Here is a 13,217-nt window from a genome sequence, read left to right as displayed (position 1 = left end):
CATTTTTTTCATTGTTAGAAATTTCTCCTTGTAAAAAATGCTCCAATTATATTCTAAAATATAATTCAAATAATTACAATTTAAAATTTTGGGCTATACTAAGGTATTATTTTTTTTTTTTTTTAAATATGCTTCAGTTGTACTTGTTTAAGCAATATTTTTTCACTGCTTCTGGCTCTTGAACTGACAAACCGCTACTGCTAAAGAAATTGTTTCATACTTTAAACCACATCTGTAACTTTGTAATTCAGATTTATAACTAAATGCGAAATTTCACTGAAAAAATGTTCTATTTGGGTTGCAAACAATAGCATTTCAGTTGAAGAACGGAACAAGACAAGTCTAGATTTACTGACGCCAGCTTTAAGATGATCCACGAAGTTAAAATACAACTGTATTTACTTCGCTTACTTATGAGAGGGAAGATAAAATAATATCATGCTTCGGTTGTCATTTAGCCTTGTTAGACAAAGTTACAAGCACTGACTCGTGATCGAAGATCACGTAGCGGATGGAAACATTTAGATAAAAGCTAGTAGATTTATCTTAGTGTGGCTACTTAAGAAAAAAAAAAATTATCTGCAGGAGGAAATTGCGCAGGATATTTCGTCAGAAACTTATTTTTTAAAATTCTTAAGATTTTTTTATTTTTATTCTTTATTTGCTTTCTGTTAGTTGCTGTATTTTTAGAACTGCGGCTAATTAGATTATACAACTCTATTTTCTTAATCACTGTTTTTCACTTTCGTATACAAAATATACATGGAATGATTATTGTAATAGTCAAAAAATTTAACCCGGAGAATTTTATGAATCTCACATTTACATATTATTAAATCCGGATATATATATATGTATGTAATGAGATCTCTTAATCTAATATAAATCTTAATTAATTTCCAAATTTCAGAAATATCTTGTAACAAGAGACATTTATTTACAATTTTCATCCAGTAGATTATTCCATTGGGCATTGACATTCTGAAAACCTTTTAGGAACATCAACGGCATTGATAACTTTCTGTCAGTTGATTTTTTTTATTCCTATGATTTCTTGAGGAGTAATCAGTTTAGTTGGATATATAGTGTAGAGCTATTGAAAAAAAAAGTGATTAGTCTATTAGCTCTGTAATTTATTTATTACATTAAGGTTTTGAATTTTCTTGGAATGAATTTTCAAGAGAATAAGGTAAAATTCTTGCTTTCCTTAGAAGAATGATAACTTAAAACTGCTTTCCCTAACGACTTGAAGGGGAAACGCTTGTTTTCTCTTCAAACCATTAGTATCTAAAATGGATGAGGTTTGAAATCTTGAATGAAATCTTGTTTAGCAAAATAATACGAAATCATTTATTGAGTAAAATTTAACAATGTAAAGATGTTCTAAAAGTGATTCCACAATACTTTAATAAGAAATACTATTGAAGAAGAACATGATAAAAATAAAACAAAGATTTTTTTCATCACTAATTTTGAATTTCAAGATCTAATAATATATCCTTATTGCTTTTGACGATAAATATTGTACTTACAAATAATATACTTATAAGAAAGTAACTTAAATCTCAATAAAGGATAAACAAAATTCATTTATGAATTTATTAAAAATACAAATTTTGTTAACTGAACTGAGAAATAGAGAAATATTCTAAAGTTCATAAGACATTTCGTTTGCATCTTGAAATATAAATTTCAAATACAACAATTAGTCAATTCAATACAACAATTTAGCTTTTGACGATAAATATTGTACTTACAAATAATATACTTATAAGAAAGTAACTTAAATCTCAATAAAGGATAAACAAAATTCATTTATGAATTTATTAAAAATACAAATTCTGTTAACTGAACTGAGAAATAGAGAAATATTCTAAAGTTCATAAGACATTTCGTTTGCATCTTGAAATATAAATTTCAAATACAACAATTAGTCTATAAGTAACTATACATCAATATTAGTTTAAAAATTTATTCGCCTTTCTTCGTCAAAAAAAATCTCTTTTTCAGGTGGAGTTCAAACTTAATATGAAACTTTGATTATTCATTATATTGGAAATAACTCCTGCATGTTCCTTTACCCAATGTAGCATTTCTGAAACACAATAGCAAATTTGCTTGCTAATAATGTGACACAGATGTATAATTGTTATAATGTCTGACATTTTGCGCAGACTCTTACTTAAAATTGAATTCCAGAAATCATCATTTTTAATATCCCAATTACTGCTCTTTGATTGATTTGCTGCACTTGTCCACTGATATAAGAATCATTTTTCTGAGAACCATTCTGATGACAGATGCAGAAATCAGATCGGTTGCAATAGCTCGTGGACGATGGCAATAAGGACGATCATGATTTATCTTGTTATAGAAAATCTCCTGTTTCACTGATGCATTTGTTTTGACGCATTGATAGAATGACGCACTCTATTGTGACCCATATACTTACTCAGTTGAAGTTATTGTGCAAGAACTTGAATGACTTCATGATATAACATCAAAAAAAGATTATTATACTATATCGAATGATGGTTTTTAATTGCTGAAAAATTCCATTTGTTTTCAGAACTTTAGAAGCCTATACATTAATGACAGTACGAGAAAAAATTATGCTTTAGAATAAATTATTAATCATCTATTGTAATTAATTATAAAGTTGATTTTGGCAAAGAATGCCAATTTTCCACATCTGAAACAAAATGTTTGTTCAAATATACAGTGAAAAAGTATTTAAAATTATTGCAGCTATAGAACTGAAAAGTGCGTTAATTTATTAACTAGACTACTAGACACAATAAGAACACTCTCATATTTTTATTAATAAAAGAAATTAAGTATTTAATTATCAAAAAAACTTTTACTTAAACCATTTTTATGTTTCATAGTATTTTAGAATAAATTTGATGAAAATAAATTATTTAATTTTCATCTCTGTAACATGCAAGTTTTTTTATGATTTTTTTTACCTTTATACATAGGGTATCCCCTCTAATCGTGCTCAATCAAGACAGGCATATGCATTCAATTATAAAATTCTTTAAATGAAATAGCAAATTATTTTTATGTTGTTCGAGTTAATAAAAAAACTTTTGAAAAAATTAGATATATAAATTTTCGTACAGTTCCCCGGTCATATTGATTATATTTAATAAAATGATATCAAAATGGTAACATTTTTAAGCAAAATAAAATTCCATTCTTCTTTGGCAAAACTAGTTCAGTTATGAAACTTGTATTGTTTTGCAAGTTTAGACAATTTCAATTGTCTTCTCATGAAAAATTTACAAATCATCGGATGGCACTTCCTTGAAGTTATTATTTTTTCCATAAAATAATAAAGTTTTATAAATCGGTCATTTTGATGTCAGAAAAATATAATTATTTTATTTATTTAAAATGTTAGGGTATGATTATTTTCATATACATGACTGGGAAGGGGGATACTGTGTAGAAATTTAAATTCCATAATTTTTTCAAACTCTATTTAATTACTAAAGCAACATGAACACATTTAACGCATTTTCCAATCTAGCATGATTATTAGTAAACAGTCTGTATGCACATAGCAGTTCAATAAATGAAAGAAAAAAAATTCTGTAGAATTCTGAGCCACCAAAACATCCTTTGTTAATGTAATTCCAGAATCTTGCTGACTGGGTAAGAGATAAAATTTGCAACGTAAACTAAAATATGAGAGAAAATGCATATGAAATTGTAAAATTATCAGACAGATGATATTTTATTCAAAAGAATTAATGCAATTGTAACCAGAGAAGCTGAAAGAATCGGTAATTTGATGTGCTTATTTATCAATGTCCAATGCGATGAGTTCCCAAGCAGCAAGAGAAGTCGCTAAACGATTGGCCAAGCATCGCAGCCATCTGATATACGCCGCCCGTATTTTGCCAATGTCACCTTTGCATTGGCGCGACATCGGATTTTGACCATATTTTTTTCTGTCGCCTCTGAAGATCGCTTTTTCATCGGGGCGAACTCCTGCGGCGACTTAGTGAAAAAGACCGACTCAAAGCAATCGGCCCATAGTCGCCTCGATGTCGGGAAAGTTGCTTTTCCTAGGTGGCGCTATGCGAACATATTTTAGAAATTTCCCATGAATCACCTGGCGTGTATTGGATTTTGAAATTCAACCAGCAACGCAACGCATACTGTCATTTCAAGAAACTTGGTAAGTGTAAAGTTTTTATTATTATATATTTGTAAATAATATATTATTTATTCTAAATAGTGAATAAAAAAGATTATTTTTGTTGAAGCCGTTCGAACTCGTTGCTTAACATGGAGTTGCACGTGATATTATTAGCGTTAGGCGTAAGCGACGATTATCATTTCTTTTTTTGTTTGTATTCTTTTCAAGTGATTTTATTTCCTATCTTTTTTTTTGTGTGTGTGTGTCTGTTCTTAAATTATTGCCGATATTTTTCCATTTCATTTACAATGCCTTTCCTTTTGTTAACAACAATTTCTAATGAAAAAAGTTTTTAAAAAAATATTAAATTGCGTTCTTATGTTTTGGTTTTGCAATAACATTTGTGTTATTATTTTTATTTCGACATAAGGCTAAAAAAATAGATTAGCAGAATATATTTATTGTAAATTTCAAAAAAAAAAATCTTTAAAACTTGCAATTATGTAATTATATTTGAATACTCTTATGTGAATAGTTTATAATTATTTCACCTTTCATAAAATAGTAACATAAATTTTACACCCATTAGTTTATATTATTTTTCTCTATTGTCCTAAACATTATTATAATATTTGCCTATATAGTTCATTATCAGATTGAAAACATTATCAAGCTTATGAAGTTCTATTTATCTATTTTACTCCTTAATTACATATCTCCAATTGTCAACAAATATTTTATTTGTACTTTTAAAAGAAGTGAAAGCTGAATCATTATTGTAATTAAGGAATATGTTTTTTAGGTTCATCAAATCTGCAAAAAGAAAAGTGAACTTGAAGAAAAGTATATGTATAATTCTTTATATGTATTACCAGCAAAATATGAAATCCAGTATTGTATAGAATGGCCAAGCATTGTATATAATGCCTAAAACAAGCCAGTAATGTATGAAACAATTTGTATTTCATACATTTTCTAAGCATTCCATAGAATGCCAAATGACAACCTGGCAAAGTATGAAATACATCTCTCATTCAATGAAATAAAAATTTTGTGCAACCTTTGTTTCAAAACTGAAAATGCAATTAAAGATAAAATAAATTTTAAAATTGATCTATAAATATAAACAAAAAAAAATTTCTCACTATTTGTTTGGAAACTACTGTGCAAGTTTCTATTCCTGACTTCAAAAAAGAGCAAAATATTGGAAGTTACAATTAATGTGACGGAGTATGGTTTCTACCGACTTGGAACATCAGAAGGAAATTTAAAACAATTATATGTCCCAATTCACTTAATATTCTAAGAACTTTATAGAATTGAAGATATTCCAAATCGCAAAATTTCTCTCTGGTCAATTGCAATTACTCAGAGAATGGAAGCAATCAAGTATTTATCAGATGTATGTGTTTAAGTGCCAAAATATGTAATGTCTTTTCGTGAAAAATGTAGTAAAACTTCAAAATGTTGCAATGAATGGCAAGTAGGTAAATTTTAATTTCTGATTTTTTTATCTGAAAACTTATTTGCCTTAATTAGAAAGGCATAAATTTTGTTTTGTACAAATTTTATTTTTCTATATAATTTTAATAAATTTTTTTAATGGCAACCTCATTATTTTTTCAGACTGACAATTCAAGTGATTTTAATTCTATTTAGCTTAGTTAATTTTCCTTTTCATTTACAATTTTTCTAAGAAAGAAGTTTAAGTATTAAATAACATTTTTATATTTTGGTATTGAAATAACATTTGCGTAATTATTTTTATTTTGACATGAGGCTAAAAAAAGTTTAGCAGAATGTATTTATTTTAAACTTCAAAAAAAAAAAAATTCTTTAAAACTTGAGATTATGCAGGCACTTTTGAGTTCTCTTATATGAATAGTTTCAAAGTATTTCGCATTTCATAAAACAGTAACATAAATTTTACTCCCATTAGTTTGAGTTTTTTTTTTTTTTTTTTCTTTATTATCCTAAACATTATTATAAAGTTTGCTTACACAGTCCAGTATCAGAACAAAAATATTATGCTTATGAAGTTCTATAAGACTTTTGCTTGTTAATTACTCATCTCCAATTGTCAACAAATGTTTTATTTGTACTTTTAAATGAAGCGAAATCTCAATTACTATTATAATTGTTTTCTAGGTTCAGCAAAAAGGAAAAATGAAATGTATAAATAAATGTATAATTTTTTATATGTAGCTGAAGATTCAGTTATACATATATATAATATTTATATAAATGTGTGTGGATTTTTAGAAATTTCAAACTCTTCAAGTATTACATAATAAATAAAGTTTAAATAAATTTTTTATAAATTACTTTGTGTCAATATTATTTATTCTTCTAAATTATAAGTCATAGTTTCAGGATTTTGCTTGGGTGTATAAGTCATTACAGAAAATTCAGTAAAAAATTTAAAGTAAATTATTGTTTTACTTTGTATTTCTAAAATATTATTTAATGAAGGTCTTTGTAAATAAATTGTTTTGCATAATTGTTTTTCTTTTCTCCTAAAAATAAAGAGGGGAAAATAATAATTAAAAAAATATTTGTCTAAAGAAATTTTGTATAATTGAAAGTAGTGTTTACATTTTTAGGTATGGAGTTTTTGTGAAATATTCAGAGTTAATCATAGATCAAATTTGGTTCTTGTGCCATGAAACAAAACCAAACTAATCATAGATTTTAAAAAAAAAATTAGAAATTTGAAGTAAATTGTTAATTTGTGCTTGTAAAATGTTATCAATTGGACATTAGCTAACACTAACATTTGTAATGAGGTATAAAATTTCTACACCATAAAGTAACTTTGTAAGTTAATAATAAATAAGATTTCGTATAAGTGAAAGAAGTGTTGTATTTTTGTGCATGGAATTTTTGTGAAACATATTTTTCCAATATTCAGAGTTAATCATAGATCAAATTTGGTTATTTTGCCACAAATCTAAACCTCACTAAACATAAATTATGAAAATATTAGAAATTTGAAGTAAGTTATTAAATAAGAAGTAAGTTTGTGCTTGTAAATTGTTGTTTATTGAATATTAGCTAACACTAACATTTATAATGAGGTTTAAAATTAATGCAATATGAAGTAACTCTGTAAATTAATAGTAAATAAAATTTCCTATAATGGGAAGTGTTCCATGTTTGGGTATGGAATTTTTGTGAAATATTCAGTGTTAATCATTAATTAAATTTGCTTCTTGTGCTACAAAACCAAACAACTAAATATAGATCAAGAAAATATTAGAAATTTGAAGTAAATTATTAATTTGTGCTTGTAAAATGTTGTATGTTGGACATCAACCGACACTAACATTTATAATGTGTAAAATTTCTACAACTTGAAGAAACTTTACATGTTAATAGTAAATATAAGGAATTTTGTAGAATTGAAAGAAGTGCTGCATTTTTGTGTATGGAATTTTTGAGAAATATTCAGTGTTAATCAAAGATCAAATTTAATTCTTGTGCCATAAAACCAAACTAATCATAGATAATAAAAAAAATATTAGAAATTTGAAGTAAATTATTATTTTGTACTTGTAAAATGTTATCTATTGGACATTAGCTAACACTAAAATTTATAATGAGGTATAAAATTTCTTCATGAAGTAATTTTGTAAAATCAATAGTAAATAGAATCAGTAAAATTGAAAGAAGCATTACATTTTTGTATATGGAATTTTTATGAAACATATTTGTGAAATATTCGGGGTTTAACATTGATCAAATTTTGTTATTTTGCTACGAATCTAAACCTCACTAAACATAAATTATGAAAATATTAGAAATTTGAAGTAACTTATTAATTTGTGCTTGTAAAATATTTTCTATTGAAGAAACATATAATAGGAATTATATAATTTAGTGTTTGAAACTATTTTTAACCAATGCATTAAATTTTAGGGTGTTAAAATAGGAATTTGTGTTTTATTCATTTTTCTTTAGGAATTATTTGTTTATTGCTCACATTAAGCAATATAAAAGTGTGTATAGTAAAAAAAAAAAAAAAAAATTAATAAGAATTATATATTTTTCTGTTTCGAATTTTTATAAAATAGCTTTTAAAAACAAATGATATAGGCAATATATATAATACATCTACTTTTAAATTTCTAATATCAGCTAAAATCATACTGATTAATTATATAATTGAAACTATGATTATGTTAACATTTCTTCCCATGCATTAAACAATGAAAATAAATAGAAAATATCAATGAAGGAAATAAATCTTATATGTAGATAGATGTTCAGGGGATCAAATTTAAAATTATTTCAGATAATTTTAACATTTGTTTATTTTTTTTAAAGAGCAGTAAAAAAATGTCATGTAAACATTTTATAGGGTAAGATTGTGGTAAAATCTATGCTATAATAATAGTTAAAAAAAGTTGGAAGAATTGTTAGAATGACATTTTCCATGAATTTTTATCGAAAGCAAGTATTTTATGGAATTTTAAATTTATCAAAATAAATAACAAACACTATTATTAATAGGTAAAGAAGAAAAGTAAACTATTCAAAATATCTCGTATTTTCAGTCTTTTGACAAAATTTTGAAAGTATGATAGTTTTAAATATTATGACACTAGTTTCTAGAGTTTGAGAAAATTGAATAACCATTAAACTAATATTTCAATTTGACACCAGCAAGTGTTCAGAAATAAATTGCCTATTGATTGGCATTTGGTTGCCCATTGCTAAAATACATGGGGAAATGATTGGTATTGGGTCGCCCATTGCTAAAACACATAGAGAAATGATTGGTATTGGGTCGCCCATTGATAAAACAGGTCGCGAAATGATTGGTATTGGGTCGACCATTGCTAAAACACAAGGGGAAATGATTGGTATTGGGTCGCCGATTGTTAAAACACATCGGGAAATGATTGGTATTGGGTCGTCCATTGATAAAACAGGTCGCGAAATGCTTGGTATAACGTCGCCCGTGATAATAACAAGTCGCCAAAGGATCGGCAAATTCGTCGAAAACAAGTCGAGGCGACCATCGCGCGGCGAACCGCCGGGGGACATGACCAATGTCGGGGCGAGATCGCCTCCGATCTCGCCCCAATCTCGCTCGTTCCGTGGGGCGATGCTTGGCCAATGGTTGGCCAACGATCTTTTGCTGCTTGGGTTAGTAGACACGAACTGAAGTTTCGTTCTATAATTATGAGAGTTGATATTCGCTTTGTAAAAAACAGAAGATATCTCATTACCGATAATCTAATGTGGAGTTTTTTAAATTGCTTCATGTAGATGTTAAACAACTTGGATTAATATATTATTATTTTAAAAAGATAAAAGAAAGAAATTCTTCTGAATTTATTATTTTTGAAATCATCTATATAAACCAAAAAAAAATGTAACTCTACTAATCAAAATCTATAAAAAGAATGAAACGAATATTAAATTATTAATAAAAAAATAAATAAAGAACTTTTTTAAATCAAAAACTATATTTTACTGTGTTAAGATCGATATAAGGATTGATTGAAGAAAAAATGAAATAAAATATACAGAATTGTAAAAACTTAATCAACAAATTGTATACTTAAAAGATATAATCGTTATTATTTATTTCTTCGACTTTTCACCAAAATTTGCTGTATTAATTCCTTAATTATTTAATAAGAATGGATTTGTCCCGAAATGGCAAAAAAGATATTGATCCAGCACCATCCCTAGAATATAAAGAAAAAAAAATATCTAAGACTACAATGAAATAACATTTATACATTATTTCATGACAATTCTAATTCATTCGCCATCATTGTAAAGATATAGCAATTTATACTACGCAAAGCTTCGATTAAACATCGCTTTCTCGGTTTTGAAGAAGAATGGAATCTTCTGAAAATAGAAATAACTTTCAAGATCATAGTGAACTATGATCCTGACAACATGGTTTGGGAATTACTTCCAGACGTTAAATTGATTAAAGACTTCGTGCTAATTTATTCGATGACGAAAGAAAATGTTAGAAAATATTCCACCTTCTTTCAAATACATTCCACCGAGAAACTTCAAACTTATTTTGTTCAACGCACGAGAAAAGAAAGTTCAATGAAATTAATTATATTCATAACGATATGCTTAATGTACTTACAGATAATCATTACATCCTTTGATGAATGAAGATTTCTATTTAATTTAATGCATTCTTAGACGGAAATATATCGTATAAAATATGAAATATGTAATTTGCATTCAAGATATGCAATAAAGGTATGATTTTTCTTTTTTCTTGCTTTTTTTAATTTTAAAATTTAATTATTATTTTCAAACTACGTAATGGCATACTTTCGCTACCTTTACAAATTTTTATTTTTTAATAAGTTTGCATTAGTGAGATTAAGTTTGCAATAATCAATGTTGTTTATCAGAATCTCCATTGCATGTCTTTTTATGAATATGTTGTTTTATGTCACTCCCTTGAAGGTCATATAAAAGTGATTTACTGCATATACAAAGCTGTAATTGTAAGATATAAAAATTCGAAGCTCTGAGTAAAAGCTGTTAAGGAATTTTGATAATTATCTTTATAAAAATTGAGTTTTTATTTAGTTATGCACGGGAAGAAACAAAGGAAGTTTTCCCCCACGATTTTCCAGTACATTCCTATATTATGTCATGTTTAGTATTTCATTTCATCAGATAATAAAGATTCATATAAAGACAAAGTAACAAATTTCTTTTGTCTAGTTTTTTATATTTTTACATTATCTTGTTCATATATACACAAATAGGCAGACTGACAGACAAAGTTTGTCCAAAATTTGTATCAAATCTACGATTTTGGCAAAAAAAAAAAAAAAAAAAAAAAAAAAAATGATAAAAAAAACTCTACTAAAATTTGTCTATTTAGTTCTTATTTTTTTTTATATATTAATTGATATAAATTCACGTGCTGAAAGATGAACAAATAAATAAACTCAGAATTAAGGAAAATTTTCGTTCAAACTTTTACAACCATTTGAAAATATCAAAATAGATTTGCCACAGATTCTCTACAAAAAGAAAAAATCATCTGTTTATTTCGAAAGAGGTGAAAATGAATGTCGGATTTATGGAGAAGAGATGATTTAAAAATCTTTTCTTGCATCAATCGTAGCTATCTTTTTTTAACATGTTTTAAAAACTTAATAAAGAATTGAATAAAACATTGAATAATGGTGATTTTAATAACTCTAATAACATGAAAGCAAATTTTTTTGAATAGCTTTAAAATAATGCAAGGAGAATACGAAGGAGCATTATAAATTACATTTTAAATAAATTAATTAAAATTGTTTTCAGTATCTAACTAAACGTGGAGCTGGAGTTTAATCTTATCTAGTAATTAATCTGATAATAACTGAGAATTTTAAAATGCATTAACTAGTTTTTCATAATATTTTTATTTACTTAAAGAAAGGGTTTTATATTTGAATACGAAATGATAATTTTGGAAAGCAAAAGAATAAGATAATTTTGTTGGATATACGCCACAGCAGAAGTGTCTTCGATACTCTAGAAGAATACAGAGATAAAAGTGCAGTATATCAACATAATCTTCAACAAAAAAAAAAGATAATATTTTTAAAAATCAGAATTTTTTATTTATTTTTTTGTTGTGAAACGGAAGCGTTAGAAAATGTTTACTGACATAAACGAAGCTATTTTAGAATTTCTTAGATGTGCTAGAGAGAATAACATAATTATTAATGCATCGAAAATTTCCCTACAAGCGCTGGGTGGCTGTATATGATTTGGCTTCGAAACAATATTAAACGAAACGCAAATGAGATAATTATCATGTAGATCGATTGGAGGATTTCCAATAATTTTAATCGGACAGGAAGTCAAAAAACATAAAATGGGCGAAATTTGGCTCTTTTTCGATCTTTATCAGCTAGAAAATCAATTGAAAAGTGCAAAGAAAAAAGAGGTGGCAGTTTTGAGAAACAGCGGCGTTCAATAGCTTATTGTTTCGATGCAACTAATGGAAAGAAATTCCTTTAGTCATTTAGATGAAAATGCTCAACCTCGTGCAATATTTTCATCGGCGTTTGGGAAAGCTTGTCAAAAATTCTGCTGAAAGTAAATCCTTTTTAATCCGTCTCTTCAAAATTTTTACATAAATCTAAAATTGTATAAGTTATTCTATTCATTACAATTTCTTTTTTAAAATCTGATCTTTGTGCCTTTCAGATGCTTATTTGAACAGATGATGCCAAGCTGTTAATGATGCGGATTTTACCATCATCAAATGAAACAAACTTCGGGGGAAATATATATTATTACCCATGTATAAATAACAACTGGCAAATCTATTGCAGATTTACTTCTTCAATGTAAAAACAAAGTAGAAAGAGAAAAGTTACTATAACAAAATTTGAAAAATCAAAGAAAACACGAGATGCTTCTTTAGAAATCTTTGAATATAGAACATTTTTCTTCAAATAAACCTTATAGTTCTCTGCGTTGAAAATAAAGAATTACTTTATCCTCTAAAACTGAAAAATTTTCAGAGCAGCCGATTTTACTCAGAATTTAGACATAACGCCAAAAATGTGCTTTTTGGACTTTCACCACTAAACGAAGCAGTATCCATAAAATTTATTTGTAGTCGACTGCTGTCTTTATTATAATCCATTTATATCATTGGCCAAGTCACCAAACTGGCATCCTCTTCGAGGCAGTTGGCCCCAAACCACAAAGTGGTCAATATGTGTTTTTCAGTCTGAGAGAAATCTGAAACCTCGTCAAAATCTCAACATCGACTTTTTTGCTTTGTTGTTGTTGTTTATTACAGTACTTTGTTTTGTATATCCGAAAATAAAAAGGGCAGTATTCAAACAAATCACAACTAACTTCATACAATCTTCTTTTTGGGTGGATGCCAGGGTTATGTTGTGACTTATGGCACTTCACAAGCCCGCCGGCAGTCGTCTGTCAGCTATTTAAGCCGAGTGAGCGTTTCTTGTTTTTTCAGTAGCGCCAACTAATGTCAAGAGTACGACTTAGCTACTTCATGCGTCACATTCGCTTGCACAACCTCTTTTTATGG

The sequence above is a fragment of the Argiope bruennichi genome, chromosome 4 (assembly GCF_947563725.1).
Source record: "Argiope bruennichi chromosome 4, qqArgBrue1.1, whole genome shotgun sequence".
NCBI lineage: Eukaryota > Metazoa > Arthropoda > Arachnida > Araneae > Araneidae > Argiope > Argiope bruennichi.
Note: the sequence above shows the minus strand (reverse complement) of the source record.